At 33.0% G+C, this 6,365-nt stretch overlaps 1 non-coding gene across 1 annotated transcript; it reads right to left on the reverse strand.

Annotated features, from left to right (window-relative positions):
• TRNAI-UAU (transfer RNA isoleucine (anticodon UAU)) lies at positions 1-74 on the reverse strand. The gene has a single exon. It is a non-coding gene; the product is annotated as a tRNA-Ile (tRNA).
• Positions 75-6,365: the final 6,291 nt, after the last annotated feature.

Raw genomic sequence — 6,365 nt, forward strand, 5'->3', positions numbered from 1 at the left:
TGGTCCCGGCGAGGCTCGAACTCGCGACCTTCGGCTCATAAGACCAACGCTCTAACCAACTGAGCTACGGGACCTCCTTGATAGTAAAATTGGGTTACTTTAAATAATACAAGTAAACAACAATTAATCAATGGCCCATGATTAAAATTAACATTAACCGCTAATTTAGAATAACTTTGTATAAATTAGAGAATAAAATACTACTTGAGAGCATTAATTTTTAAGTATTATTAGTACTCAATTAATTAATCATAATTTTCAGAAAATCTAATTATATATGGGCAAACTTCCTACTATGTGTTATATCATCATTGTTATATAAATGTGAACTCAACAAAAAATTTATTTTGGATACATTATTTAATTTCTTATTAAGGTACTATGAAATTCACCCAAACATATATATATATATATATATATATATATAAGCAAGAAAGATCCTAATCCAGGCACATGTCAACATATCCTATAATCTTCTTCTGATCATAGCCCATAATCTTAGTCTTTTATTTTTTAATTTTTCTAAATTTATTTTCATTATATATAATAAAGAAGTCTCAGTCATATTCCTATCTTGTATTAAGACTGAATTTAAAAACAATGGTTGAACACCTAATAAATTAAACACCAAGGAAGTTAACAAGAAAAAGAAATCTCAAATCATAATTATTCAAATCTCAAAAGCTATCTGAAGCAACCTGATTCCACCACGACTAGTTCATACTATATATATATATATAATACATATCCTATTAAACTGTACATTTATCCATTAATTGAACTTGCAAAAATGGATGATTAGGGATTCAGTTTAAGCCAGAAGATTGTGGTGAGTGTTATAATCTCTGTGTTAGTGGTAATTATTTTCATAATTTCATTTTCTTTTTTCTTTAGATATTTTCTTCAAAATTATGGAAGACGATATTCTGTTCTGTATTATATAACATCTCTGATTGCCCCAACTACTGAACCTGCCGGTTCTGGACTCGATCCTCTGGTTATAGCCTCACTACCTGCTTTCACCCATAAGTCAGCTCAAGAACTGCACCGCACTGGTCATGGTGAACCCAAGAACGACTGCTCTGTTTGTTTGGGCTCCATAATCGAGGAAGCCGTGGTTAGGGTTTTACCAAACTGTAAGCACGTGTTTCATGTCGAGTGTATTAATGTTTGGCTTGGTTCGCACACGAGCTGCCCCGTTTGTCGGACCATCGTCGAGCCTAGGTTGCGTTCCTATGTCGAACCAGAGAGTGTTTGTCGCACCATCGTCGAGCCTAGGGTGCGTTCCTATGTCGAACCAGAGAGAGGTGCGCAGACTACTTGCCAGGGTTGATAAGTGTGGTCGGAGAAGGGAAGACTTCATAATCTCTTAGCAGACAAGGATATATATACACACACGCATATGTGTGTATATATATGTATAGTTTAGTAGAAAGAACTTTATATGTATCTGCTCATTTCTGCATTATTTCCTTATATTTTATCCTTTAAATTCCTTCAATTCGTTCTGTTTTTTTAGATATTTAGTAGTTAATGTAATTTTTTTATTTAAAAATATTACAGAAACCATTATTTACTTTAAAAACTGAAAAGAACTTTCATATTTAAACTTTGACGGTAAATATATCAGAAATAATAAAATTACTGTGTACCCTTTATTCAATAATAAATTTATTACAATACCCTTATTAATTTATATAAATAAAAATATAAAAACATTATTAAATAAATTAATACCATTTATTAATAAAAATTATTGCAAATTAAATTTTTTTTCCATCTTCACTGATATTTCCCCATGCAATTACGTAGTGGAAAATGAAGAAATCGGTTTTTTAGTACAAAAATGACATATGAATCCTCTAATTTTTTAAGTTGATTTAATTAAATATATTTTTATATTTTAAATAAATTATTAAAGATACTATGACAATTATTATTAAATAGAAGGGCATCATAATAAATTTTATTTTTAACAATTTAATAATCAATGTAAATTATATAATAGCTTATAAATTATGAAATTTTTATTCAATTTTAAAAAGTTGGTGATTTTCTCTGTATTTCATAAAATTCTAAGGACAATTTCTATAATTTGTCTTTTTTAATTAAATTTTAATTTATATATCAAATTTAACATTTATTATGATAAATAAAGCGAAATTGTTAAAATTACAAGACCAAGAAAACCATATTTCACTTTTTTTGAAAAATTACAAACAACTCATTAAAAGAAAATTTAAAACATAAAATTGGAGAAGTAAGCTAATCCAGTTGGGTATTTGATTTTTATATTATTTGAATTGTATACTCGGATTGATCTACTTTTAAAATAATGAACACCCTAATCAATATATTATTAATAAAATGACATAAAACCCATTCGAAAAAACCAAAATCCCAAGTGATTAATGAATTTAAAACTAGATCATGAGCCAAAACATATATATATCAATTTATAGATACATACATATACACTAATTCTTGACTTTTCGTTGGAAAGACTCATAACTTAAAAAAAAATATAACCAAAAAGTTAAATGCGGAAGTGAAATAATAGAATTTAGAATTCACATTTCTTACACAATAATTTAGAATGTTCAATAGAATTACGTGAATGACATTTCTAGAAAAATAAATGAAAATTAAAGAAATAAATAAAATGCAATATGCTGAGTATTTTAGGACGACCTTCACTACCTTTTGAAGGAAGTCCGAGTGGTAAACTATTCACAACCTTCTTGTTAATTGGGATCTAGATTTTGGTCATCTTGATCTGAAATAGTTAATGAAAGAATGAGTTACACCACACCAGTAAGAATATCACACTACTCACTGATACAGAAATTGAAAGTTAGTAAAAACCATAAAAACAAACAAATGGAACTCTTGATTTAATTAAATTCATTTATCATAAGGAAAAAATTTATTGCATATATTTACCGTTGTGAAATTTTTAAAATCGACCTACAGAAGCAGTAACTCAAATAACATTATAATCTCATATTCAAGTGAGCAAGAACAATAATTTTTTTTTTATTTACCTACTAGTATCTCTAAGGGCCCATAGGGATGTCCCATTACACGTGAACCAATATCTATCATTGTCAATTAACCGGCCGTCCTCATACCTCGTTTGGTATGAGCGCTAAAAATATCATCCCTCAATACCCCGTCCGGATTGAGGGTGAATCGAGTCGTCCCTATACCCCGTCCGGTATGAGCGCCAAAAATATCATTTTTTGATACTCCGTACGGTATGAAGCAACGTTCACGGGAGGGTTTCCTATGTACTCGGTCTGTTTACCATCTCCTAGGATATTCAGTAAGGTTACCATTTATTAACTCACATTACCAAATAATTTTTCGTTTTTCTATTAATTTTTAATTTCATAAATCAACCGTAAATCACACAAGACAAGTAATATATATATCAAGAAAGCACAATTGAATCATTTAACTATTCTAGTATGTCATCATGTATTTAAAATTATAAATTCAACAATCAGTTAAACATGACAAATAAATAACTAACTGGTTCTGCCTCCATTAGTAACTTGTAATTATTCTCAAAGTTTTCTAAATTACACAAAATACTATGTTATCGATTATTAAGCTTCAATTCCATAATAAAAAATAAGGTGAGGAATTCTTATCTGAATCGGTGTCGAAACACCAAATTTTTTATTGCGCCTACTAGCAGTCTCTGAGTTTCTCGAATTTTTTTGCAGAGATTAAAACATGCTTCACGTACTTAAAAATACCTTAAAAAATCCGAAATCAGTGTTAAAAACTTTTTTCAGCAAATTTTAGAATTCCGGCACTGCCGCCCACGACAATGGTTTGCCTTGGCTTGGCTATTTTCGGCCAGTTTTTATCAGTTTCGGCAGGTTTTTATATCCATCCTTGTAAGAAAACATGTTATGTAACGGCCTAAAAAATACTCAAAGGAAAAAGATAATAACTTAAGTGTGGAAGCGAAATAAAAGAGTTAAGGTTTACATTTCTTACACAGTAACTTAAAAGTACTAAACAGCATTACAGAATTCACCCTTTTGAAAGAAACACAAGAAATAAGAAAATAAACGGAAAAGAGAAAATATCTAGCATCTACTCACAATCTTCTTGCGGATCGGACTCTAGAACTTAGTTCTCTTTATCTGAATTGATTAAATAAGGAATAAGCTACACTAGTCCAGTAAGGATATCACACTATATCACCGACACATAAATAAATATGGGTATAAAAACAAAAACAACTAATGGAGTACTAAATTTAGCAAATTCATTTATCAATCATAAAATCATTTACCGTTCACTTACCACAGTGAAATTTATGAAAACAACTATGCAGACAATAATATCATACAGATCATAATTTCATGTGGGATCAGCAACATAGCACATATCATAAATTTATACACATCGTCAAATAACTAAACAATAACTGTCACCTTTTCACCAGCCTACTACTATTTATGGAGGTTCATAAGGATGTCCCCGCTACACGTGACCCATTTCCTTTAACAATCTCAATTACGAGCCGTTTCCATACCTCGTCTGGTATGAGTACTAAATTATTAAATCTCAATATCGATGAAGCGGACTGTCCCCATACCCGTTCGGTATGAGCGCCAAATTATCAAGTCTCCATATCCCGTTTGGTATGAGACAGCGTTCACAGTATGGTTCCCTATGTACCCGGTTCGTCCACCATTTCTCAAGATATTTAGTGAGATTGTCGTTCCATCTATTTATTTAATCACACAACTTCTCATTTTCTTTTAGTCTCCATTTTCTAAATCAACCATGATTAAATAAGTAAACAAACATGCATCAGAGAATGCAATCATATCTCAAATTTTTAATCAAACAGTAGTCACGTAAGGCAGCAATTCATGCATTCAAATCATAAAATTGATAAACAAGATGCCATCATACTTTTAGACTATAAAATAAATCACCAGAAATTAACAGAGAATAATTTTCGGTTCGAGCTCCATTAGCAATTCATAATTAATTATGCACATTTATTTAATTTGTACAAATGTCATATTATTATTTATTTAGACTTCAATTCTATGATAGGGAATAGGGTGAGAGATCCTTACTCGATTTGATGCCTGAAAAGGTAAAATGTTTGAAAGCGACTACAGACGATTTTCAAGTTCCCTAAATTTTTCTTTGAGAATTAAAACGCACTAATAATACCTACAAATATCCCAAAAAAACTCAAAATCAGTCTCGGGGCCCCATTGACCAATTTCAAAATTTTGGCACGGCGGCTCTGCCGTGCTTCAGCGACAGCGTCATCGCCCACGGCGACGGTCCACCTCGGATCCACTATTTTTGGCCGAATTTGGCCTATTTTGCATCGATCATTACGAGAAAACACATTAAAGGGCCTCGATTGGCCTAAAAATATAAAAAAATCGAAACTCACCAGCGGCGAGGCTCTCCGGTGCAGCGACTCCTCCGGGTCACGTTGCAGTTGGGTGTTTTGTTCTGGTCAACCTGTAGAGAAGGACATGATGATCACAACGGTGAAAAAATTACACATAACGAGAATACGGAAGGACCTCATCGGAGGCTTTTTGTGAAATTCTCCGTGGTGGCACCGCCGGGCTTCACTGGGGTTTTTCGGCCACTTGGCCTGTCTTTTTGCTCTGATTTGGCCATGGGTGAGCTTAAAATTGAATTTTGAGCAAAAAGAAAAGTTTTTACCTTTTTTGGCGGTCGGAAAGGGTTCCGATGCGGCAGCGGGTGGTGGCGGCTCCTTCCCGGCGGCCAGGTCTTCTCCTCCGGTGAGGGGTTCTGGCAGCTAGGGTTAGGGTTTGGTGCGAATGGAGGTTATTTATATCCGTCCGTTTTTTATCTAGGCCGTCTATCGTGTTTGATTTGGACCGTCCGATCGTAAATAAATAGAGAGTGAATCTAGACCGTTCATTGTGATCCAATCTGGATCGACCATCGCAATTCACTCTAAACCGTTCGATTGTGTTCAAATCTGACCGTTCGATCGCATTTGGGAGGGAACGCATCTAGGTCGTTCATGCACGCGAAAATGGATTTGGGCCCTTCGATCGCGGGTATGCGGATTGCCCGCGTGGCACCATGTCAGAGTTCGTTGCCACACGGCGCGTCTTAATTCACCGAGCCTGCTGACTGGGCGTCTGACGTACTGAAACTTTCTAAACTTGTATTTTAGCCCCTGTTTTCTAATTTTTCTATCAAAAATATTCACAGAACTCAAAATTTCACCCATTTTTTTCAAAATTATTTTCAATTTAATTCTCAATCAATTTTACTTTATTTTTACACTAAATTAAATGAAAATAAATTATAAAAATTATATTTATAAATTT

The sequence above is a fragment of the Carica papaya genome, chromosome 7 (genome assembly GCF_054855325.1).
Source record: "Carica papaya isolate Zhongbai chromosome 7, ASM5485532v1, whole genome shotgun sequence".
Lineage (NCBI taxonomy): Eukaryota > Viridiplantae > Streptophyta > Magnoliopsida > Brassicales > Caricaceae > Carica > Carica papaya.